The sequence below is a fragment of the Ochlerotatus camptorhynchus genome, unplaced genomic scaffold (assembly GCF_037179485.1).
Source record: "Ochlerotatus camptorhynchus isolate MF236.1 unplaced genomic scaffold, CSIRO-AGI_Acam_v1.1 ptg000876l, whole genome shotgun sequence".
Lineage (NCBI taxonomy): Eukaryota > Metazoa > Arthropoda > Insecta > Diptera > Culicidae > Ochlerotatus > Ochlerotatus camptorhynchus.
Window position 1 is genome coordinate 120,600 of NW_027041333.1, and position 26,546 is coordinate 147,145.

At 39.3% G+C, this 26,546-nt stretch overlaps 1 pseudogene; it reads left to right on the plus strand.

Moving 5' to 3' along the window:
• The first annotated feature begins 21,699 nt into the window (after positions 1-21,699).
• Positions 21,700-22,902, plus strand: LOC135715363 (uncharacterized; annotated as a pseudogene).
• The last annotated feature ends 3,644 nt before the right edge of the window (positions 22,903-26,546 follow it).

A 26,546-nucleotide genomic window follows, 5' to 3' on the forward strand; every position in this document is an offset into this window, starting at 1 on the left:
CTCTGAACATCTGCAAACTTTCCTGTAGTTCTGTAAATTTCTGTGCATATCTATGAACTTCCGTAAAATACTGAAAATTACTCTGAAGATCAACAAATATTTCTGAAGCACTGTAAGTTATTCTGAAGTTGTACGAATTTCCCTGAAGTTCTGGGGCCTTATTACGGGTGTCACTACATGGTGATAAGCAAATGATGCTCAGAATAAGAGCCGTGATTACCGTACAAATCAAATGGGAATCACTCCACCGTGACGACAAGTGACAACTTTTCACCGTGAAGTGACATCCGTAATAAGCCCCCTGAAAATTTATCTGAAGATCTATAAACTTCCCATCTGCAAATTACTCTGACGATCTTCGAACTTCCCTGAAGTTCTGTGTACTCCCCAAATTCTGTAAATTTCACTGAAGATATTCGAACTACCCTGAAGCACTAATAATTTCTCTGAATGTTTACAAACTTCCCTGAATTTCTGAAAATTTTTCTGTAGCAATTAATATTTATCTGAAGACCTCCTTTAAGCTCTGCAAATTTCTCTGAGGATCAACAAATTTCCCTGAAATTCAGTGTTTTTCCCTGAAGTTCTGCCAATTTGCCAAAAACTCTATGAACTGCCCTGAAGTACTGAAATAAACTCTTAAGATATACGAGGATCTTTAAATTTATGTGATCTTCCCTGAAGTTTATCTAAAGTTCTGAGAATTAATCTAAATTTATTTGAACTGCTCTGAAATTCTGTTCTATTAATTTCCCTAAGGAACTGAAAATTTATATTAAAATCTACGAACATCACTGTAGTTCTGCTAATTACTCAGAAGATTTACGAACATCCCTGAAGTTCTGTTAATTTCTCAGCAGATCTACGAACTTCCCTGATTTTCTTTTGATTTCTCTGAAGATTGCCGAACTTACCTGAAGATCTCTGAACTTCCCTGAAGTTTTTTAAACTTCCCTGAAGTTTTTTTTTAACTTCCCTGAAGTTCTGCTAATTTCTCTGAAGATCTACAACCTTTGGTGTAGTAAGGTCTTCAAAACAATGTCTGATTATTCTGCGTTCTGAAGAAATTTTCAAACGACTTCAATTCAATTTTTGATCAGATGTTGGTCCTCAGTATAATTCCTGATCAACTTGACCTCTTCGAAGAATATCTCAAGATTTTAATTTCTAATCACTTCGAATATTTTCGAAACTACTTTTTTGAATTTCTGATCAGTTGTAGGCCTTCAAAACAATTCTTGCTTATTTTGATCTCTTGTAATATCCGAGAAGTTTCAATTGATTTATTGATTAGTTGTAGGTTCTCAGAACAATACCTGATCAATTTGACCTATTCAAAGAATATCAAAAGGATATTGTTTGAATTTCTGTTCAGTTGTAGGTCTTCAGAATAATTATTAACTTAAATTAAATTAAATCCCGCATTTTTCTGATGTTTATAGAACAGTTCTGCAGTTCTGCAGTCTAGCAGTTCTTCGAACTTCCCTGAAAATGTACATTTACCGCTGTACCGCAATGCCGCTGTACCGCAATGCCGCTGTCCCGGTGTCATTGTGTTCGGCCCTTTACCTGGCTCTTAGACATTTCAAAGACAACAATTTCTGCAAGATGTTATCGGTTCAAACTATACGTATTGACAAGTTTTCTGAAAAAAAATTGGATCTAAGTGCATAGTTTGCTTTGATAGTCTTTCACAGTTTCTCTAGCATTCTCTAGTCTTAGCTAAATAGACTTTAAAAGCTGTTCTTTACTTATTTCCCCTTTTTCAACCGCTCATCTAAATATTTACTGCAAAATCCTTGGATAAATCTTCAATTCGGTTTTATTTTCTTATGAAGAGCTTTGAGTGTGTTGGTTTATTTCCTTTAAATTCCGTTGTAATTGCTTATCTTTTGATAGATACGCGTATTTAGTCTACTACTTGCAGACTTCATCAGTGCCAAGTACTCAACACCACAAATTTAAAGGATTTATTTTCTTGTTTATTTTCTATCGCTCTATGTTCTGCAACCGAGTGGCAACCATTAACACCTAGATCTGGACTCATCAACTGAAGGGCCAGAACTCACGGCTGTGCTTCTTTTCGAAGGAAGGAATGACACCACCAAGGCAACCAAGGAAGTCATCAATCACCACCAACTGACGAGTTTCGTTTGTGGTTCGACACACGGACGGAGCATTTGTGTATTGATAAAGTTTGCAATTTATTAAAATTTCACGCAGCCACCAGTTTTCACTCTGACACAGGTCTTATGGGTTATCCACATTAGATCTGCTTGCGTTGCGTTGACGTATATTTGATAGTTAAACAATATATTTAGCTGTACTTTACTGCATCGCGTCAGATCCGGATCTAATGTGGGTGGCCCTGTAGATTTGGAAACATGATCATGTAAACGCTAGGCATCATTGTCTGGTAGTTCATTCGAAAATGATACAACAATCGTCAAGCTCGCTGTAACGTCACCTAGTGCCTCGTCATCCACGAATTGGCGCCTATGTCAGCAGTCTAATAGCTCTTAGCGCGCTGATGGCATGGTTCCAATGCCGCATAGAGAGTTGCTACAATGATATTAGGTTAGCTAAGGTCAGTTAACTGACTGGTGGGGAACGGGAGCTTAGAAATGACTATTATGTATGCATTTCTATAACGTTATCTCACAACAATGGTGTGTACTGTTTACAAAATCATGTTTGTAATTCTAATGTGTTGTATGGTTGAAAGCATTTGAAAAAGTTAGATTCTAATGTTTTGCACATTTGAAAACATCCGAAAACAATAAGTTCTTAGTACAATTGAAAACACCCGAAAATCATTTTGTTTTAATGTCTTGCACATTTGACAACATCAGGAAGCATCTCCATTTGAAAACACCTGGATATTTGACAGTATTTCCCACTTTTTATGAAACAGGAATCCTACACCTTGGATTTCAAAATAGCGTCGGATATCGATTTCCTATCTGTACACGCCACCCCGATTCCAAAAATACCCATATCGATGGGTATATGACAATATATCCCACTTTTTCTGTAACAGGAAGAGGCCATATTTGAATTAAAAATGGCGTCGGATATCGATTTCCAGTTGATTGTAGATTGTAGTAGAGTTGAAAACTTGATCATGTAAACACTGCGCATCATTGTCTGGTAGTTCGTTCAAAAAGGCTACAACAATCGTCAAGCTCACTGTAACGTCACCTAGTGCCTCGTCATCCACGAATTGGCGCCTATGTCAGTAGTCTAATAACTCTTAGCGCGCTGATGGCATGGTTCCAACGCCGCATAGAGAGTTGCTGCAATGATATTAGGTTAGCTTAGGTCAGTTACGGTTAGTAGGTGGGGAACGGGAGCTTTAGCATTGACTATCATGAAAGCATCCGAAAATTAATTGATTCTAATATTTTGTACAACTGGAAACATTAAAAAGCATCCGTATTTGAAAACATCTGAACAACGTTTAGTTCTAACGTTTAGTACTTTTAAAAACATCAGAGAACAACAGGCTCTAGGTACAATTGAAAACAGCCAAAAAAAGTTTTGTTGTACATCTTTTTTTTTTTTTTTTTGCTTTATTAGAGAGATTTTCAGCCTTGGGTGTTTGTACATCTAAAAACATCCCAAAAACGTTTGGTTCTAATGTCAAACGATTGAAATTCTTGAAGTCAAAACAACATTAGAATAGATGGATGATGGGTATTTGATACTTTTTCTTAAACCGGAAGCCACAAACTTGAATTTCTGGCCTCTAAACGTCACTCCTACACGCAGAAAAAATATTATCGAAATAAAAATATTTGAGGTAAATATAAACGTAAACTCAGTTTGTTCTGGCCACAAAAATAAATTAGATTTATTTCAAACGTATTATATGTTTAAAGTCATGTGACATCAATGTTTAAAATAAAAGTCATGCTACGTTTATTTTAAAAACATTCGTGTTGAAAATGAACGTGAATATTTTTGCTTTGTAATCAAAAATAAAAATTTATATTTTAAACGTGATTTTGAAGTTTATTTTACACGTATTTAATATTTAGCATGATTTTCTATTTATTAATATAAATTATTTTCGTATGTGCGATGAAATAAATAAAAGTGCGCGATTAGGTTAAATCACCAATCGTGCGCTTTTATTCGCAGTATCGCCATAGAGGTAACTCTAATGGCGGTAAGCTCCAATCGGTATTATCCTCGGATTAAATCCCGATCAAGAATATCCAGCTGCTTTGATGTCGACATCACAGTTATTCAACACGATGTTATGCAAACACTTTGCAGATCATTCAAACAGGGACGGTATTAAAAGTTAATCCGAGTTGGAGCTTACCGCCATAAGACTAGAAGGTCCCGTAGAAACGTGCTCAACTTTTTGGCACAGCTCTGGTACTCTCTTCGGTCCCAAGCTAATCGATTCACCCCTCGAAACATAGGAAAACCAATAACCCCTCATTTTATCTGTCAAACTTTCATAGCGAATCAAAACAAACATTGCGTAGTACTAGAATTTCGACTAGAATAGGGTACGTTATTCGTTTGCTTGGGACCAATAGGCTACTAAAGTGGTGAACCAATTTAAAATCGTTAGTTTCGTATTGATTGTTGGTATCGCCGTCACATGATCCGGATGCAATCACATCCGTATGCAGGGATCAGCCTTTTATCCAAGGACCACAACAGTCTCAACGGTAACAACGAATGTTCTGTGTTCACCAGCTCCAGTGTCGCTCCGTCCAGCTCTTGATCTCATTGGCCACTACCAGATTCTGCAAAATGGCCAACGAATAACTATCGTTTTTAAGAGATGAACTAGCCTATGGCTAAAAATCTCTCAAATAAAGAAAAAAAAAAAAAAAAAAACTATCGTTTTTTGTTTGGTCTTCTGCGCCTTTATCACCGCCAATGATTCCATTCTTATTCGTATTCGCCACGTAACCGATCATTGTCAGTCAAACACAAACACTTCGGTGACAGATACTGTCAAATACAACTGATATTTCCATAATGTTAAAATAAACATGCTTTTGAATTTAATTCAAACATAAATATTTTAGATTTAAACATCCTTTCAATTTACTTTGAATAATTCAGTGCTAACATTTGAAAACGGCGCAAAAGCCATTTGTAAACAAATGGTTTGTGGGCCCTTTACTCGCTACCCGAAGAACGCCCACGCAAAACAACAGCATCGTCAGGAAGGGGAAAATTTCCCCTACTCGATGTTGCTGTTGTGTCGCGTGGGTGTACTTCAAGTAGTGAGTAAAGGGCCCACAAACCATTTGTTTACAAATGGCTTTTGTGCCGTTTTCAAATGTTAGCACTGAATTCATATGTTTAGAGTATAAACATTAAAAATTTTGATTTAAATGAACAAAATTCGTATCCGTGTATATTGATGGGTATTTGACAGAATTTTCTACTTTTCTGTAATCGGAAGCCACCATCTTTGATTTCAAAATGGCGTTATCGATTTTCGGTCTCTAGACAAAACCCTGATTCTAAAAATACTTATAATAAAGTATTTCCCACATTTCTTTAACCAGCAGCGGCCATTTAGGATTTCAAAATGGCGTCGGATATCTATTTCAGATTTCTAGACGTTACCCCGATTACAAAAATATCCAGATTTGTGGCTATTTGATAGTATTTCCAGCGGCACCGGTGGTGTAGTGGTAAGCGTGATTGCCTCTCACCCCAGCAGGCCTGGGTTAAATACCAGTCGGCGCCGCCGGGATGTATTTCCCTATTTTTCTTAATCCGGGAGTCGCCATATTTGATTTCAAATTGGCGTCGGATATCGATTTCTGATGTCTATACATAACCCCGATTAGAAAAATATCAATGTATATGGATATTTGAAAGTATTTTTCGCTTTTTCTGATATCGGAAGCCGCCATTTTTTATTTTAAAATGGCATCGGATATCGATTTCCAATCTCTAGACGTTACCCCGATTCCAAAACTACCCAGATTGATTGGTTTTTGATAGCATTTCCCTTTTTCTGAAAGCGGAAGCCGCCATCTTTGATTTTAAAATGGCGTCGGATAATGCTTTTCGGCTTCTAGAAGTCATCCTGCTTGCATAAATACCCATATTAACCGATATTTGACAGTATATCCCACTTTTTCGGAAACCGGAAGCTGCCATCTTTGGTTTCGAAATGCGTCAGATATCGATTTTCCGAACCCTAGGCGGATGTGGTCAAAGTGGTTGTAGGAACTAAGTTTGAGTTCCTTTAAACTAGTGATTGAATTCTCATGTAATTTGATGTGTCGCATGATGGGTTTGATCATAATCAGATGTTGGCTTCTTCCCCCTGGGCACCCGGAATATGTCCGGATGTGGCCAAAGTGGTTCTTGGAACTAAATTTGAGTTCCATTTAACAAGTCATAGAATTCTTATGTAATTTGATCTGTCGCATGGTGGGTTTTAACCCTAATCAGATGTTGGCTTCTTCCCCCGGGACACTCGGAATATGTCCGGATGTGGCCAAAGTGGTTCTTGGAACTAAATTTGAGTTCCATTGCACAGGTCATTGAATTCTCATGTAATTTGATGTGTCGCATGATCGGTTTGACCCTAATCAGATGTTGGCTTCTTCCCTCGGGACACCCGTAATATGTCCGGATCTGGTCGAAGCGGTTCTTGGAACTAAATTTGAGTTCCATTGAACCAGTCATAGAATTTTCATGTAATTTGATGTGTCGCATCATGGGTTTGACCCTAATCAGATGTTGGCCTCTTCCCCCGGGACACCCGTAATATGTCCGGATCTGGCCAAAGCGGTTCTAGGAACTAAATTTGACTTCTATTGAATCAGAAATTGAATTCTCATGTAATTTGATGTGTCACATGGTGGGTTTGACCCTAATCAGATGCTGATTGCATCCCCCGAGACACCCGGAATGTGTCTCGATGTGGCCAAAGCGGTTCTTGGAACTAGATTGGAGTTCTCATGTAATTTGATTTGTCACATGATGCGGTTGACTTAGCTTGTAAGATATTATTGTAACCTATTGTAAGATCTAAAAAAAAAACAAATATGTTAGTTATAAGAAAATGAAAAATAAAGTTTATTGATGAAGTCATGTTCATGCTTATTACACTGTTTTTATTTTTATTAAATTAAAACCCATTGAAAAAAAAATGGTGGTGAACAACCGGGGCGCTTGTGGGCGGACAAAATGGCCGAAACTATCAGTTTTTTGACAGGTATCGTTTTCGCCTCAGGCGCGCCGGCGCGCCGGGGGCGACCAAATTTGGATCAAGTGGCGCCACGAAATTCGAGTCGCCCAAGTCCGCCCCGTCCACCAAGCGGTCCAGGGGCGAGCCGTGGGCGACTCGCCCGCTGTATGTGGGTGCTCTAGCGGAGCGGTCCGCCCTTCGTCCGCATCACGGACGAAGGGCGAGCGATCATTTTTCAGGCGCGCAATGTCAAATGACGTCACTTTTTCGCCGGCAATTCGGTTGGTTGACGATTAAACGTCAAAAAGGTTGGTCTCGATTTCAATGTATGGTTGACTGTCCCGGGAAATACTCAGAGGGAGAGATGGGCGGAGAAAACAAAATACAATTCGGCAGTAGGGATTTGTACCTAAATAATCTTGCAACCCAAGCTAGAAACTAGCATTTCACATGACTTTTACTTTTGATTCGATTTACGTGCAAAATAATAATTGAGTGCATGGCAATATTTTGCACATTTCTTGGTGCTATTACTTAACCAACTAAGATCAATTAATCAATAGAGTTACTATTATTGTTTTTTTATTCAAAAAACTAGTTGAATTTGAGAAGCACACGATACATAAAGGTGATTGAATTTCTGTTGGATTGCAATACTCTCTAAATTAATCTAGTAAGAATAAGAAATCCTCGCAAAAAATCTAATGGGAATGTTCGACTGGCTCAGATTTTGACAGTTCATTTGGCTCAAAACATTCCTTCCGCTTATCTCTCCCTCTGAGTATTTCTACACTGAAACAAATCGACATGTACCGTTTATTGGATCCATCTTAATAACATAGCAATGTCAGCAGATTTATTCATTCTATGTGATGATTGATAGATTCCATTGGATTATCACTTAAAAACTATGACTGCGATATGGAATGATTTCTATCGTAATTTCACATACTTAGTACTTGATAATACTTTGCTTCGAACGTGGTTAGCGAAGGTATGAAGTATATGAATATTGTCTGATATATTTCATGGTGAAAAACTGTTGATATGTCATGGGTGGGAACAGACATCTAGAAACTAATGGAAAATCATATACGTTTGCACTATGAGAAAATTCAGTAAAATATACCTGTTTTCATGATGAATATTGCTCACTAAAATACATATCTTATAAGATAATCATGTATATTTTATTGGAGTTGCTTTTACTGATTTTTGACGTTTGTTGATATGTCGCGTGTAAATAGACATGTAGAAACTATTGGACTGTCATTTAACTTTGCAGTATAGGAAAACATGTATATCTCATTGTAATAGCTTGCTTTGATTTTTGACGTTTAAAGATCCCGAATAGAAATTTACATTAGCCCAACGTTTGATTTTGCTGTCTACATCAGCATCGAAATCAAATGTATGCCTGATGTCAAACATTAGAAAACATTATGATTTAGTTGTATTTAAGCAACGTAACATGGTGTATACATCAGAAATTTCGGAACAAAATTTTGCCATTCTAATGTCGGTCTGACGTCAAAAATTTTAATCTATTGACATTAGAACCAAACGTTTTAAGGATGTTTTCAGATGTAAAAAACGTTAGAACTAAACGTTGTTCGGATGTTTTTAAATGTAAACGTTTCCTGATGTTTTCTAATGTAGATGTTTCCTGATGTTAGAACCAAACGTTTTTGGATGTTTTCGGATGTACATAACGTTAGAACTAAACGTTGTTCGGATGTTTTTATATGTAAATGTATTCTGATGTTTTCTAATGTAGATGTTTCCTGATGTTAGAATCAAACGTTTTTCGGTTGTTTTCGGATGTAAAAAACGTTAGAACTAAACGTTGTTCGGATGTTTTTATATGTAAATGTATTCTGATGTTTTCTAACGTAGATGTTTCCCGATGCTAGAACCAAACGTTTTTTGGATGTTTTCGGATGTACACAACGTTAGAACTAAACGTTGTTCGGATGTTTTCAATTGTACTTCGTGTTTGTTGTTCTCTGATGTTTTCAGATGTACAAAACGTTTAAAGTAAACGTTGTTTGAATGTTTTCAAATGTAGATGTTTACTAATGTTTTTAGATATACAAAACACTAGAATCTTACTTTTCAAATGCTTTCAATTATATTTACAACACATTAGAATTAGAAACATGATCGTGTAAACACTACACACCATTGTTGTTAGCTAACATCATAAAAATGCGTACATAATAGTCAATGCTGAAGCTCCCGTTTCCCACCAGTCAGATAACTGACCTTAGCTAACCAAATATCATTGCGGCAACTCTCTATGCGGCAGGGGAACTATGCCATTAGCGCGCTAAGAGTTATTAGACCACTGACATAGGCGCCAATTTGTAGGTGACGAGGCACTTGGTGACATTACAGCGAGCTTGACGATTGTTGTAGCATTTTTTTTTTAGCAAACTTCCAGTTATGGTGTGTAGTGTTTACAAGATCATGTTTCTAGCTCTAATGTTTTGTACAATTGAAAGCATTGGAAAAGTTAATTCTCATGTTTTGCATAACCAAAACCATCAGAAAACATAAAATAGTACAAAAAAAAATCATCCATTCTGGTAGACTATCTCTTAAATGCATACAGAATAGCCATTGCTTAAGCTCCCGTTTCCCACCAGTCAGTTAACTGACCTTAGCTAACCTAATATCATTGTGGCAACTCTCTATGCGGCAGGGGAACTATGCCATTAGCGCGCTAAGAGTTGTTAGACCACTGACATAGGCGCCTATTCGTGGGTGACGAGGCACTTGGTGACATTACAGCGAGCTTGGCGATTGTTATAGCATTTTTGAGTGAACTACCACACAATCATGACAATAAGATCGCTGCGCCTCCAGATCTCCCTTTAAATCGACCCGCTGCGCCAATTTGTCAATAATGCATGACACTTTGGACGTGGATCGGGATGATCCACAAATGCGGAAAGTTTTGGGCTACCAGTCTTCTACCTAATTGACGAACTGCAAACATATAATAAACAAAATTATTGTGCATGAAAAATATGACAATGTACAATGCTCGAGGAACACTGGGAGTTTTCGAACGACGCGTGCTTAGGAATGCCAGACAACAATCCCGCAAAAATGGTGTTTTCCTCAAATCCGGCCGGTACAAGACGCAGAAAAGTACAGCGTGCTAGGTGGTTAGACCAAGTGGAGCAAGATGTAGGAAGTGTGGGATGCTCGAGAAATTGGAGACAAGCAGTCAGGGACCGAGTTAGTTGGCGCAACTTTGTTATACAGGTCAAATCTTGAGGGACGTCGGACCAGCAAAAGTAAAGTAAGTATCTTATACGTTTGCCAAATTATTATCCAAACTGCCTAAAAGTTCGAAGAAATAGTTATTAGATAGGGGATATGTTGGCTTCGGCAAAACCTTAACCTATTATCGTCCGGGGGGTAAACAAAGTCCTAGAGCACTCAAATTTGGCCAATAGTTGCTCTAAAACACAATGTATCCACATGCCAAAATTGAGCTCTCAAGGACGATAATAGGTTAAGGTATTACCAAAGCCAACTCACTACAGCATAACTGGATCGTCATGTTCACAATCTGTCATTGTTTGCAAAAATATTTAATAGCAATTACCTGTGTTGTGATACTTCCTTCAATGAAAACAAATTTTCTTGCATTGCCATGGTCATCTGGGATGAGGCTGGTCCACTGATCATTCGGAATGAGCTCTCCACACATCATTGAATCAATGTAGGATCAATGTAGATATGTAGATATCAATGTACATAGATGGTGTCATATGCAAAGTGCGAAAAGAGAATGAAAGAAATACAAAAAAGAGTAGCTTCAAGAAGTAACAGTTTCATCGGATTAGTCACCAAGTCCCCCACCACTGCTATCTGCAGCCCTATCACTCCCATCCCCACGATTGCGGAAGAGAATAATAAAATTCTTGATTTAATTTAAAGAAATTAATATTTAGAAGATTTGAGTTATCGGGATCCGTATTCGGTTTCCCTATCGGGATCCGTATTCGGTTTCCCCATCGGGATCCGTATTCGGTTTCCCCATCGGGATTCGTATTCGGTTTCCCCATCGGGATACGTATTCGGTTTCCCCATCGGAATCCGTCTACGAAATCCTCATCGGGATCCGTCTACGGAATCCCCATCGGGATGCGTATTCGGTTTCCCCATCGGGATCCGTATTCGGTTTCCCCATCGGGATCCGTATTCGGTTTCCCCATCGGGATCCGTATTCGGTTTCCCCATCGGGATCCGTCTACGGAATCCCCATTGGGATGCGTATTCGGTTTCCCCATTGGGACCCGTATTCGGTTTCCCCATCGGGATCCGTATTCGGTTTCCCCATCGGGATTCGTATTCGGTTTCCCCATCGGGATCCGTATTCGGTTTCCCCATCGGGATCCGTATTCGGTTTCCCCACCGGGATTCGTATTCGGTTTCCCCATCGGGATCCGTCTACGAAATCCCCATCGGGATCCGTATTCGGTTTCCCCATCGGGATCCGTATTCGGTTTCCCCACCGGGATTCGTATTCGGTTTCCCCATCGGGATCCGTCTACGAAATCCCCATCGGGATCCGTCTACGGAATCCCCATCGGGATGCATATTCGGTTTCCCCATTGGGTCCCGTATTCGGTTTCCCCATCGGGATCCGTATTCGGTTTCCCCATCGGGATCCGTATTCGGTTTCCCCATCGGGATCCGTATTCGGTTTCCCCATTGGGACCCGTATTCGGTTTCCCCATCGGGATCCGTATTCGGTTTCCCCATCGGGATCCGTATTCGGTTTCCCCATCGGGATCCGTCTACGGAATCCCCATCGGGATCCGTCTACGGAATCCCCATCGGGAACCGTATTCGGTTTCCCCACCGGGATCCGTATTCGGTTTCCCCATCGGGATCCGTATTCGGTTTCCCCATCGGGATCCGTATTCGGTTTCCCCATTGGGACCCGTATTCGGTTTCCCCATCGGGATCCGTATTCGGTTTCCCCATCGGGATCCGTATTCGGTTTCCCCATCGGGATCCGTCTACGAAATCCCCATCGGGATCCGTATTCGGCTTCCCCATCGGGATCCGTATTCGGTTTCCCCATTGGGACCCGTATTCAGTTTCCCCATCGGGATCCGTATTCGGTTTCCCCATTGGGACCCGTATTCAGTTTCCCCATCGGGATCCGTATTCGGTTTCCCCATCGGGATCCGTATTCGGTTTCCCCATCGGGATTCGTATTCGGTTTCCCCATCGGGATCCGTCTACGAAATCCCCATCGGGATCCGTCTACGGAATCCCCATTGGGATGCATATTCGGTTTCCCCATTGGGTCCCGTATTCGGTTTCCCCATCGGGATCCGTATTCGGTTTCCCCATCGGGATCCGTATTCGGTTTCCCCATCGGGATCCGTATTCGGTTTCCCCATCGGGATCCGTATTCGGTTTCCCCATCGGGATCCGTATTCGGTTTCCCCATTGGGACCCGTACTCGGTTTCCCCATCGGGATCCGTATTCGGTTTCCCTATCGGGATCCGTATCGGGATGCGTATTCGGTTTCCCCATCGGGATCCGTATTCGGTTTCCCCATCGGGATCCGTCTACGGAATCCCCATCGGGATGCGTATTCGGTTTCCCCATCGGGATCCGTATTCGGTTTCCCCATCGGGATCCGTATTCGGTTTCCCCATCGGGATCCGTCTACGGAATCCCCATTGGGATGCGTATTCGGTTTCCCCATTGGGACCCGTATTCGGTTTCCCCATCGGGATCCGTATTCGGTTTCCCTATCGGGATCGGTATTCGGTTTCCCCATCGGGATCCGTATTCGGTTTCCCCATTGGGATTCGTATTCGGTTTCCCCATCGGGATCCGTATTCGGTTTCCCCATCGGGATCCGTCTACGGAATCCCCATTGGGATGCGTATTCGCATCGTGAAGCACGGAAAACAAGATCGACGGAAAAAAACAAACCAAAGGATTTGCCGCAACGTCGGACACCGAATCGCCACCAAAACTCGCGACGGACACATTTTCGGCACTTTCCCGGACTAATTCGCCAAAAAATCGATCTTTTCGATCTTTTCACACCGCGAAAAAAACTGTACACGGTCAATGTGATCAACCCAAATTTGAATACAGTGTACTCAAAATCACAAAAAGTGCAGGAACGCAGCGATGAGTAAATTTGCCTCGAGATTTGCCTCATGTTTTCCGGTGGAAAACTTCAAAAATCTTTCGGAAAATTAGGATTGACGAAAATCCACAGAATCCAATCTTTACTTTTCTTATATTCGGAAAAAAATTACTGGAAAAACCTGGAAAACCTGGAAAAACAAAGGGAAATTAACTCAAAACTGAGTTCCTGTACTTTTTGCGATTTATGAGTGAACTAAACTCAAATGTGGGTGTTCTCATTCGCCGTGTAGTGCTGACTCAGGACAAAACAAACTTTGCATGCGGCGAGGGACCGAAGGACAACAATTTACATCGTGATGAACTTTGATTCTAATGTAACGTTAGGTTCTGTTGTAATTGGATGTATTCTGATGTTTTATGCGTGCAACAAATTACATCGTGATGAAGTTTGATTCTAATGTAACGTTAGGTTCTGTTGTAATTGGATGTATTCTGATGTTTTATGCGTGCAACAAATTACATCGTGATGAAGTTTGATTCTAATGTAACGTTAGGTTCTGTTGTAATTGGATGTATTCTGATGTTTTATGCGTGCAACAAATTACATCGTGATGAACTTTGATTCTAATGTAACGTTTGGTTCTGTTGTTATTGGATGTATTCTGATGTCAAATTTTACATCGTCAAGACGTTTGATTCTGATGTAACGTTTGAGGCTAATGTATTTTTATGTACTTGGATGTCACACTGAAGTCTGAATACATTAAGGGTACAGCAATACACATTAAAATTTAATGTATTGAAGATGTCTGCTGATGTTTCCTACATTACAATTTCTATTCGGGATTGTAAACAGATCTATCCCAATCATTAAATAGTCATATAGAAATTCCTTTTAAGAAATCCAACAGCAAGCATTTGTTTTTGCATGTTTTTTCTGGGATGAATATCGCTCCCAATAAAATACATCTTACATGATTGTTCTTTATAAATTATTGAAACAATTTTCAACGATGTTAACGTACACTCATTAAAATGATTAGTTGAACTAAATACTACTAACAACAATGCTACTGTATTGAATAATCTTTGTTTGTTATTGTTTCATATGATAATTGGTTCCAGAAAAGAATGTATTGAGATTGAAAAAAGATGATTCTACTGTAATATTTACTTTGCTATGATTCTAATTGTAAGCCTTCTACACGGCTAATTCAGATTCCAGCCCTAAGTAGTATTCGAACTTCATGAGCCAGTTCTATCAAATCATATAATTTAGTCGTTGATTTATTGCACACAGGTGCATTAAGAAAGATTTGAACAAACCACACCACCGAAACGGAACATAAATTTGTCAGTGCTATTTGTCTTCACTCTAGCAAAACGAGCATAAAGTTGCACTACATTCCATGTCGGGAGAGCTGTTCTTACTTCATGCTATTTGAACGAGCTCAATCTTGAAGTCAGCCGTGGCTCAGTGGAATCGAGCACAGACACCGAAAGCATCACACCTCAACAGATCTTGATCGAATCCCAAATCAGCTACAATAAAAAAAAAGGCACAACTGTGAAAGCTCCCACTGCCTGATGTTTATTTTTCGAATTTATTTTTAGAAATCGATTAAATATATGTGTCAAAAGAAGAAGTAAATTTCATGTTATTTTCACATAAACTTTACTTCGATTGATTTATGACACGTATATTATATTGTGGTGAAAAGTATAGCTTATGCTTATGGGTTTCAAATCCATTTCAGTTAATTATTATAATTTGATCGATTTTCATTTATCATATGACGATCGTATAAAAGTTACCAAATTATCAGCATTGTAAATGTATCAGATATTCATATAGAATTTACCTGACACATTTTCAATCATATCATTTTCAATGGATTATCTTATAGCGCAAATTTATTAGACTTCCACATAACAGGAAAATGTCAAATTCGTTCAGTGTACCCGGGACCGTCCCTTCCACTCAGCGTTGCCAGATATACCGATTTATGGGTATTTCAAGAGCAAATTTTTATTATGTCGTAAGTAACATTCGCACCGATCCAAGAAAAATAAAGTTTTGTTTTGATGACCGAAAAGTTATTCCTATTTCCAATTAAACACATATAATCTCATAGTGATAGCAATGTTTAACATATTCAGCCGGGTTTTAATCATACAAAGGCAAATCGCTAGCTTTCATGCTAAGAAATACTGGTTTTTGAGTCAAAAGTTATTATACGCCGTTTGGTGGCCCCTATTGTTACTTAAGTCAAAGTGTATTTACCAGGATATTCGGGAGAATTATCAATTACGTCTCCTTACGTGCAGCCCATTCATCATTTTAGGACCACCGAAATCATCTTAGCAACAAACAGTTCGATTTATTCACTTTAATAATGAGAAAGCGAAACGACGAACGTACACTTTTCACGGGTTTCTCAGCGCTGTTACTTAAGTCAAACGGCATATCCATAGAAATTGGGTGACTTAAGTAACATCGAAAACTATTTTGATCGGAAGGTGATTACGTCAAAAAGCAATTTGACTGGTAAATAAATTTAAAAATGGGATTTGATCCTATATTCGGACAGTATATAGTGTAATAGCAGGAGAATCGATTGACACTGATAGCTCGACTTTGTTTACCTTTGTTACATTCGACGTAATGAAAATTTGCTCTTGATTTGTACCGATTTTTAGACTTGATACCGATATACAGATAAGGCTCATCAGGATACCGATTTTTTAGATTCTATACCGATTTTTAATAATCACAATTATGAATGCCTGCCTACGCTCAAATATCAGAAAAAACTAGTGTGAGAGACTTTTATCAACCGGTGGAAACTAACAATTTTAAATTGGCTCAGTACTTGACTAGCCTATTGGTCCCAAGCAAATCGATTAACGCATCCCATTCTAGTCGAATTTCTAGTACTGCACTATGTTTGTTTTGATTCACTATGAAAGTTTATTCAGCTTATTAATCAGCTCAAATTGTTTATTGGGAACGTAATAGGTATAAGAAAAACGTGACAAAAGGTGGGAGGGGTTGAATTTCTCTAAAACGACGTGACGTACTTAATACATGCTCGCTTATGCTTGATACTCTTTTGATTATATTTCCATTTCTTCGCCGTGTTTGGCAACCCATAAATCGAGAAAAAGCTAATTAGGTTCTGCAGCGTGACGTCACAAATGAACTCAGCGTTAATTGATCAGTTCACGAAGATTTGCCGCACTCTTCTCTCACCCGTAAGTTTTGACAGTTTTGGCTGGTTTGTTTTGGCTCCCATTCGTTGCTATCTCTTTTACTCAGAAGCAAAATGATAGGGAGCAAAAAGTGAGGTTAGGGCCGTGCACTGATCTATCGGCTGAACCTTTTTGACAGTTCAGTGGTACTGTTTACAAGCACTTAGTCGTTTTTTCGAAAAAAAAATTCTAAAATTTCCGAATTTTAACTTAAAAATTGTCGAGGAACAGCGCATTGCAAGGATGATGCTCGTGAACATTGCAGAAATGTGGTTTACATCTCACTGCAGTCTGAAAAATTATCGAGAAAATCCACCCAAGAAAAAATCGGCTAAGTCCACGTAAACAGAACCACTAAACTGTCATCAGATTGAGGTTAACCCCGACGGTGCAAAACCTAATAGCTCATCTTGATAATTCCTGGGAATTGGGAAATACTTATTGTAGGAACCTAAGAGGAAGAGATGACAATTGGCTTCTTCCTCTTTTATTTCTATTTCTACCTCTATCTCTATCTTTATCTATCTCTATCTCTATCTTACGCACATGAAATCAGCCAATCAGGAGCTGGTTCACGTTTGACAGAAAAGTGGTTCATTTTCGCCCCCGTATTGTTTTTTTTGTCTATACTTCGGATACGTGGATCGCAGTATAATAACGGGTGTGAGTGTGTGTATTGACAGCAAAATATCTCCTGATGCCACTTCTACCGTGAGACGAAGCTTATGCTCTGGCTGTGAGGAATGTTGTCTGCCCGGAGTATTTGGACTAAATACATAATCGCAAAGGAATCAGCTAAGTATCATGTTTCAAACTAAAATATTGTCAAAAATTCTCGAGTAGCTAATACTGTGATATTGTGAATTAGGCAGATACAAAATTCGTTATGAGTGTGTGATGTTTTGTTTTGTTGGTGTGCTTGATTTTTACTATCCTTTCTCCCAACTGGAAATTCTTATTAGAAACGGTCGATCTTTGCTGGAGTGGGAAAGTGTGAGCGCCGAAATTGTGTTTCGTGGTAGTGGTAGAAGAGCTCATCTAACTGCACTGTGCGCTGTCCTGGTCGGGCGTGTTTTGCGATGGTGTGAGAGAGTAAACTTGCTCTAGTTGCTTCTTTCATACCGGCGTGAGTGCCGGCCGGCGCACAGTGTAGGAATGCTTTTCCCCTCAAGGGAGAACCGTTACGGGTTAAAGTGAAGAGCTGTGACATCTTTATTCTCGGAACCACTTCGAAACTTTACGTGAATTTTATTCTATGACTAAGAGTGTGAATGAACCCAAAATGCATGAGTGAATTTGAATGGGGCATACGTGATACCAGTATGTATTGTATAATGGTATTTTTACAGTTTGTACCGTTCTGATTCATATTACGAACACGCTCAAATTCTGAGCACTTGTGTTTTTGTATGGGACGGATTTTGAAAAATTTTCTTTTAGGATGTCCATATTACGATAAGTCGTGAGTTTAAATACATTCTGAGCGGATCAGCAATATTTTAGGTAAAAAAGGTGTTTTTCAAAGGATGATTTTAACGCACTGTTCGGAATTTGAATCAATAAGGTAAATCGCGCGATGATCGAGACGTTTCCGTCGGATAAGATTATTTTGCGGCCGAGTGTCTAGGAAGCTATGGAAACCGAAATGGCTCTTGATTTTGTTTTATGCCCTTATAGTATAAACCACCATCGCACTTCGTGAGTTGCCCCAATAGAATCCTTGCTTTTGGTTTGAATCAGTACAAATTCGTTCTATTATATAAAAAAAAAAGAAGTATACATATTCATTTTCTTCCGAACTAAATAAACCACCATCACACTTTGTGAGTGGCCCCAACAGTATCCTTGCCGTTGGTCTAAATCGGGTCAAATCGGTTCTAATAATTATTTTATATTCCATCAAGTAAACCACCATCACACTTTGTGAGTGGCCCCAACAGCATCCTTGCTGTTGGTTTAAATCGGTTCAAACCGCTTATAATTAATTATTTTGGTCATTGATAAAATAAAATAAACCATCATCACACTTTGTGAGGGGCCCCAACAGTATCCTTATTGTTGGTTTAAATCGGTATACACACATCTAATAATGATCTACATCTCTAGACAGCCGGCTGTTTAGAGCATAAATCGAAAATACTTATAAATAACTACACAAAACAAAAGATCGCATCACTTATCAAGGTGAATCCTGATCCAACGAACCTAACCCACTAACAAAACCTCCTTCCTGTGACTTTTGTGGGATGCAGAGGTAAACACGGTCCCAAAACAACAAAAGTCACACACTAACATTCCTTCCCTCTCCCACCTGATTGCAAGGACGTGGCCGGTGACGTTATTGATCTTTAAAGGTAGGAGTCACTGGAACATGTACACTGAGAATGGCAGGTTACTCCCAAGCCCCATTCAGTTGATTCTTTGTACAATTTCACTGGTTCAGATCAATCACGGAGTGCAACTATCGATACGTGCAGTCAGACTAAGCTAAGACTAAGCTAAGCTATCACTATGAGATTATATGTGTTTAATTGGAAATAGGAATAACTTTTCGGTCATCAAAACAAAACTTTATTTTTCTTGGATCGGTGCGAATGTTACTTACGACATAATAAAAATTTGCTCTTGAATTAATTGTCACCTCTTCCTCTTAGGTTGGAGCTACCACCATGACATTATTCACATGTTGTAGAGTCGGTGTATTAATGAGTCACGCCAAGAGTGAAGCCAAGTCTACCTATTGAACTGTCAAATCGGCTACCTATCGTGCAAAGTAAATAAACATTAACGATGCTATGAAAGGTCTACGAAAGGTATTGCAATGAAATATAAAATAAAATTGAAGAAATCATCATAAACACGCAGCGAGCATTAAATGGTCATGGGATACGTTTGGTTTTGATCAGTAATGAGAATTTCTACTATTTTTTGATAAGATAATTTGACAAAATCACTGATACTATGATTCACTACAGCCGTTATTTTTGGTTCTCGTTAGAAGTCATTTAAAGTTGATGTAGAAGTCCTCTGTTGCCAAGTGAAAAGAAAGGGAATCCTTCGGAAACCGTGATGCGAGTTCAACTGTTTTTCTCTTGGCGTGACTCTAACATGTTGTCATCACGGTTAGAAAAAAGTACCCAAAATTAAGTTCTTTTCACTCATCTCGGCACTATAGTGCAGGAACCCAAAAGTAGGTAAAGCGGGTCAAAGTAATTTTGATTTACTTGTGTGCAGTTCGTATGGAATTTTCCACTAGCTTTTTAACCAAAGGTAAGTTAGTTGTACCCAACAGTAGGTAAATATGATTATACCCAACGTTGGGTTCCCAAACTTTACTACCCCTATTGGGTGGTTTTGCTCCTTCTTTTTTGACAACATTAGAAGGAGAAAATGAGACAAACTAGTCAAAATTAGGTAAAAGTGAACTGGCCGTTGGGTACTTTTTTCTTACCGTGTACATTGTTTAGAGATGTGAACAGCTATGATTGAAACACTACAACGTTTGTTTTATAGGCTACACTGTAATGTGAACTTACAAAGCTATAGTCAAATGTAAATAAAATGAGTAAAACGAATTAACAAAAAAATTTAAAGATTATGCTTACATTTTGGTTGTATACGTAGTTACAACAATCTGAATGTGAAATTCATAATAAGATAATCGAATTATGCATTCGGATTAGCAGTTCTAATTGATTATAAATTATTTAGTTTATTTATGTGAAAGGTATATACAAATATATTTGTTGACCTTAATGATGTTACTTTTACAGAAGAGGAAATAAATAATTCAGTAAGTATAATTATATTTTATGTTCAGTGTGCTTATGAACGCAAACTACTGGAAGCTTTACAACAGTTATTGGACTTGCATCAAAACATCGAAACGCAAACTCTGACCGGATGCCGAGTTGGCTTAAGGCCGGCGCACAATAGATACGTTTTCGGGTTTTTTGACAGATAATGCATGGGCTAACTGTCAAAAAACCTGAAAACGTATCTATTGTGTGCCGGCCTTTAAAGGTGTCCAAGAGGGGAAATTGAAAAGAACGTGAACAAGAAAGCAGCTTGAGCATGTGATTCTGTATATAATCGCTGTGAAGTAAAGTCGTGGTTTTGAGAAGGAGAAAAAAAAATTGAAAATACGACATGACGCAGTCGGCAGGTAAGTATGAATAGTAGAATATTTCTACTAATCAGACTCGACAGAAACCAGAAATTGGTGATGATTGTTAATACGTGTGAATTGAAGTTGGTTATCGTTATATCCATAAAGGGGTGAAAAAAGGTTTGTTATCCAAAATGGTGGAACGGATGGCTGAAGTGGAAGGATTGCTATGTGTTATCCAAAATGGTGGGACTGATTGAATCAGATGAGTAAAGGGATTGCTGTGAAGCGAGTGGATTCTGCACCAATGGAGGGTGAAAACAAGAAGAATATAATCAAAATGTGTTGAGTGAGTAGATCTCAGCACTAAAGAAGTTAATTTTCGGAGGAATAGCTGTTATAAAAAAATATATATTTATATATAATGTAGAGCGAGCATGCCCTAATAAAAAATAACCATAAACGAATGATAACCCAAATTATTGAACTATTTCATAAATGGTTTGAATGATACCCAGAACACGTCGTTAAGCAAATTAACCATACAATTTTTATTAGGGTGTCTCTACATTGAAAGAATATAGAGCGAGTAGGTCTCTTTATTGTAAGAAAAATGTAGAGCGAGTAGGTCTCTACATTGAAAAAGAGCGAGTAGGTCTCTTTATTGTAAGATAAATGTAGAGCGAGTAGGTCTCTACATCGAAAGAATATAGTAGGTCCCTATACAAAAAAAAAACCATAAAGAGCGAGTAGGTCTCTTTATTGTAAGATAAATCTAGAGCAAGCAGGTCTCTAAATGAAAAAAAATAGAAAAATAATGAAAATCATTATTATAAATGAGTAATGAGTAGAGTGCAAGTAAGAATAGTATTTTTTCTTGTGTGTTTATAGATAACACTTGAGGAACGAAAAAGAAAAAAAATCTTTTCCAATAATCTGAGTGAAGAAATACAAAAACCGAGTGAATTTGAGCAAAGTTAAAGATTTAATGCGGGAGCTTGAAAAAGAAAAGGCTAAAAGTGCCCTGTTGGAAAAGGAGTTACATCGCAGTCTACAAGTCAACGAAGAGCTCCAAGCTGGTACCAGTTCTACGGACAATGGCAACGCACAGAATAACCCTAATGTGGAGTTTTATGCAGATAATGGGTTTTGTAGCACTCGGAATATGGCCTCAATCCACAGTTTTGAAAAATCCAGATTTTTATCATAAATGAACCAACTTTCCGTTGCGTCGATCAACGTTCCTGAATGCAAGGCATCAGATGATCGAGAAATTTACCGACAAACATTTGAGCTGTGGAAGGATTTGCTCACCGACTCCATGAAGCTGACAGGAATCGAGGACGAATCTACCAAATTATCAGTATTCAAGGTAAAGGCTGGACCATGCCTTCTTGAGATATTCAGGAACTCCAAGCTTCAAGCAGATGCACCAGATTCAGACACAGCCCCTTTTTCGAACGCAATGTACCGTCTAAAGACCTATTTCGGGTCAGGGTCAGATGTGATGTTGATGAGGCGCAGGCTGGCATTTATGACGCAAAAACCAACTGAATCTGACCTCACTTTTATTACTCGAATTGGATCTATCGCACATCTTTGTGAATTCGATGCGGAAAAGAATTTGAAGAAATTGTGGCCACTGTTGCGGAACATGCTAGAAACCGTGAAGTTCGTACTACTGCTCTCAAATGTAACTTCACAGACCTGGTAGACAAGGTGCGTGAGATTGAGGCTATCAGGCTCAATGAGGAGTTCGTTATGCGGAAACACGGATATTCAGATCAAGCGTTGGTTGCACCGGTTAGCTCTTACTCTGACGGGTTTTGGAATCGACAACAAAGTTTTACGGAAAATGATTCTCGTGGAAGTGGACATCAGCGAAATTACCTAGCTCATAGCGGTGATTGGCGTGCGCCCAGAAGCAGGCAGGCATTCAAAGGTGGAAGCTTCCAATCACGTCCCATGCGTGGTGAAAAATGTTGGCGTTGCGGTGGCATATACCATTCGGCAAACGAGTGCTGCGTTAAGGATAAGATTTGCAATAAATGCGGACACGTTGGCCATATCCAAAGGGCGTGTCGTTCTCGAGATACGTACAAACGGCCAGCGAAAGAATCTTTGGAAGCCCTATCAACGAAGATTGCTGTTCTTGAGAAGTCAGTTGAAGAGACAAAGGAGGAAGAAAGGGTAAGTGAAAATGCCGATGAGTGATGTTTTTTATCTCATTCACTAAAATTTAAACAACGAACATTAAAGTTTGAGTTATTAATATCAATCATTCAACCACAGACAAACAGACGTAACTCTTCATTGTGTATCTTCGTTCATGCATTTAACGGTTGATTTGAATATTATCAGTTCCGCGAACTACTCGCCGCAGCGCTGGCATCGGATCACTTTGACGTTTCTATATATTCTATAGAAATTTTATGCAATATTGTTTACGAGTTAACGGGCAAGCTTGTTTTCAGCGAGAAGCCAGATAGATGTCGTTACTGAAGTTATATGTTTTGAGATACTATGTTTTCAAGAACAAGTTTTTCAAAGAGTTACGTCTGTTTGTCTGTGATTACACCTTGAAAGTTGAGGCATTGAATTACTGAATAATTGCAATAATAAAAGTCATTAGATTAACATATTTCTTAAAATAGAAGCTATACAATGATATGAAACGAAATTGCCAATGACATTCGATACTTATGTATAAGAAATAAAAAAAATGAAAGATAATTAAAATATTATGTATCAATACAGGAAAGAAATAATAATACACAAACCATCGCTTCTTGCGGTCAGTCATCCACAATTGCAAGTAAATCAAAGAAACCCAACCCGGAATCAATAACTGTTGATGTGACATGCACTGAAACAAAGCGAGATGGCTCTAACAACCTCGTTGAAGCTGGTGTTGATGAAATGGTTGGAGAATTCAGTGATGCTAGAAGCATAAATGGAGTAAGTATTAGTCATCTGTTAGATGTGAGAAATATGCTTATCACTTAACCTCTGTATACTAGATCAATATTCAAATGCTATGTCTTGCGACGACGGAGTTATTATCGCGGTAGTAGCCGGATTAAAATGTCCTTTTTTGATCGATTCTGGAGCCGAGGTAAATACCTTCACGGAAGATAGGTTTCTTCAGATCATCTCAGACGATAAATGTCATAGTGAGGTGTTCAATGTACAGTACTATACAGATCGACCACTAAAAGCGTACGCTTCCGCTGGAGAAATTAAGGTGACTGCTACATTCCACGCGTACCTGTACATTACAGATGATAGGCCAACACTGTTGGAAAAATTTTATGTTGTCAAGGAACTTCGTGCTCTTTTGAGTAGAGCAACAGCATCGAGATACAGCGTTTTAATGCTCGGACTGAAATTCCCAGTAAATACTCACAGTGTGAACACCATTCTTCAGTCACTGCATGCAGGGGAAATTGCGTCGATTTCCACGGATATCGTCCCGAAATTCATCATTCCACCTGTGAATATCTATTATGATAAGTCGAAGCCACCATGCAGAAATGTTTTCGTGAATGTTCCGTTGGCTGTGAAACCTATAGTTGAGAAACGACTTAAAGGATTAATCTCTTCAAATATCATAGAGCCTGTGGTAGATGGAATGGATTCCTCTTTCTGTTCATCCTTGTTAGTGGTGCCAAAGGGGAAGGATGACATACCACCGACAAACCGACATGACACTTAATTTTGACTTATGTTAGAAAATCGTAAACGGCCGATTTAAATGTGCAGTGATCCGAACTGTCAAAACCATAAGATTTTTTGATCTAGATAAACATAGTTTGTCCAGAATAGATCAGAAACGAACCAATTCATAACTTTTGCATGCGGGTTCATGGCTTAGCTAAATATTTCCCGCGAACACGGAGCCAGATGTCAGTAGTGTGCTTTGGTCAGAAATTTTAATGTTTTTATTATGGTCATTCATGTCGGTTTGTCGGTGGACATACGTTTGGTGATCGATTTGAGAGGGCCAAATCAGTATATCCATCGAACACCTTTTTCGATGCCAACATTGGAAAAGATTTTAGCAGAACTAGAAGGAGCTACCTGGTTCTCTACTATCGACCTTTCAAACGCATTTTTCCATGTTGAGTTGGATGAAGATTCGAGACATCTAACAAACTTCTTTACGGAGTTTGGAATGTTTCGTTGTGTGAGACTACCATTCGGCCTCTGCAATGCTCCAGACTTATTTCAGGAGATTCTGCAACAAAAAGTATTAGGAGGATGCAAAGGCTGCAAGAACTACTTGGATGACATCCTCGTGTTTGGAAAAACAAAAACTGAACATGATGCAAACCTAGCGACAGTGCGCGCTAGGCTGGCTAACCACAATGTGAAGATAAATGAAAGCAAATGTGTATTTGGTTGCCAAAAGGTGAAATTTCTTGGATTTACATTAACTCCTCAGGGTTGACAAGTAGAGAAAGAGAAAGTCGCAGCGATCAAAAATTTTAGAAGACCGAACAGTTGCTCAGTGTAAAAAGATTGAATTTGGCAGAACTGGCATCACTTGCCTCCATAGAGTAGAAACACATTGTATCAGTCGTTAGTAGCTAGTTGAGCAGATCGGACTACCGAATAAAGTGCTTGTTAACGGGACGCCTATTTTGTGTATTTACTTCTGAAAATCCGATGCCTGTTACATGGTGTCAGAAGAAAAAGGATACCAGGACACTTGTAAAAGGTGCAGTGTAATTTGTGGAGCGTTTAGTTTGCATTGCGATGAAGTGCGGTTTGGTCGCGACAACCGTGGAAACGAATGTTCCAGAAGCGTGAAGCGTGAATACGAAAACAAACAGTTGTGTGTGTGTGATGCCGAGCCACTCGCATCGTCCGAGGGTTGTATGAGTGAAACGTTTGACTAATACAATCACGTCGGCACATAAGTGAAAACAAAACAAAAACAAATATTGCCGGATTGTGCGCGTGTGTTGATGACTTTGAGTGAGATACGCTATGGATCAGCGTTTGCCACAACCACTTGACTGCTCAAATCTGGCAAAAGAGTGGCCGAAATGGAAGCAACAATTTTGCATCTACATGATCGCGACGAACAAAAATGAGGAATCGGAGAAGAACAAAATAGCAACATTTTTGTGGCTCATCGGGGAACGGCTGGAAATTTACAATAATTTGTTTCCGAACAATGGGGACGTCGAAAGTTTGTTTGGTGCTGCTGCTGTTGGAGGTGCTGCTGCTGAGGGTGCTGCTGCTGGAGGTGCTGCTGCTGGTGGCGCTGCCGCTGCCAATGCTGCCGCTGGTGCTGGAGCTGCTGCACCTGCTGGTCGACGAGCCGAGCGTACACTTACGCTTGTCATCGAAGCATTTGATGGATATTGCCTCCCGCGGAAAAATGTTGCCATGGAGGCGTTTAAATTCAATATGATCACTCAAAAAGAGAAGCAACCATTTGCTGATTTCGAAACAGCGCTTCGTACACAACTTGCATACTGTGAATACGAATGTTCGGCGTGCCATGCATCGTATGCAGACCGTATGTTGCGGGACAGAATCATCATTGGTGTGCAAGACAAAAAGTTGCAGCTCAAGTTATTGGACGGGAAGGATGATCCATTATTGAAAATTGTGGAGACATGCAAAATCTATGAGGCAGCCGCTGAAAATAAACAGTTACTCGACCGGAAAGCCATGCATAGCGAGGTGCACACAGTAAACGAGTCACCACCCAAGGAAAGCAACGAAGTCGCTGTGGTCAAGGCTGCTACGTGTTTTAATTGTGGTCAACCGTACAGCGTGCGTCATCGTCGGTACTGCCCGGCGGCCAATGTCAACTGTGATGCTTGTGGACGCCTTGGGCACTT